This window comes from Aplysia californica, unplaced genomic scaffold (assembly GCF_000002075.1).
Source record: "Aplysia californica isolate F4 #8 unplaced genomic scaffold, AplCal3.0 scaffold00299, whole genome shotgun sequence".
Lineage (NCBI taxonomy): Eukaryota > Metazoa > Mollusca > Gastropoda > Aplysiida > Aplysiidae > Aplysia > Aplysia californica.
In genome coordinates, this window is record NW_004797569.1 from 242,169 (window position 1) to 243,298 (window position 1,130).

The window sequence follows — 1,130 nt, forward strand, 5'->3', positions numbered from 1 at the left end:
CCCAATCCCTTTCATATTACCAAATGAGATGCGAGTCGTATCATCCCTTACGACCATGCATATTTAATGCTAGACTGTTGCCGCTGTTAAAGCTATGTCTCGTTTTTTTTGTGTGTGTTTTTTTTAAACTAGGCTTCCGCGGAGTCGACAGAATGTTAAAATAGAATGTCGAAATGTAGAAACAGCGCAAGCTCTGACTGGGGTTTGTTTGCTTGACTTAGTTTGAGAAAAGAGAAAACCCAATAACGACCATTTAAGTGCAGACAGACAGAAACAACAGAGGGAAAGAAACGAATCAGAACCTACAAGCTGTGCCCTCCAACCACCCACACTGATTGAGTTCACTGGTTTCACATTTCTTAATATTTTTATTTTAACAACGGAAGCTTAAATCGGCATCAGCTCTTTTGTTCTCCCCATTTGCTTCCAATCAGCAGCAAACGCTGCATACTTGTATTTTACCTCTTCGCGACGTCATAACTTTCTCATCAAGATATGCGACTAGGTACTGGTTACATGCAACCTAAGATTCCTACTTCTGTTTGTTTTATTTTTGCTTTTATTTTTCAGTTGGTAGGAAATTTTGAATTTTGCCTAGGTGGCGGCCGGAACCTACTCTTATCAATTTTGGACCGCCAAGAGATCTTAAATGTCTGAAACTTGCACTCGGGACCTCCGAGAATTTACGCCCTTGTCCGAGAAGGCTAGGTGTAGATTTTTCCTACCATAAGATCTGGGGTGTGGTAGAAAGACAGCAGTAAGAAGGAACCAAGGAGAAGCAGTAGAAAGGCTGCCAATGGCGCCCTCCAACCACACACACACACACACACACACAGAAATAACGGAAGGAGAGGAAAGAAGTAGAACCTACCAGTGGCGCCCTCCAACCACCCACACAGACAGAAACAACGGAGGGAGAGAAGAGGAAAGAAGTAGAACCCACCAGGGGTCCCTTCCAACCACCCACATTTCTGCTATATGTTTTCTTAAGAAGACAAAACAAATACATCATGTATGGTCAACCCTTCTATATGGCTGTGAATGCTGGACAGTCAATATAGACAGTGAACATAAAATACAAGCAACAGAAATGTGGTTTCTTGGGAGACTGCTGAGAGTTTCGTGGAAAG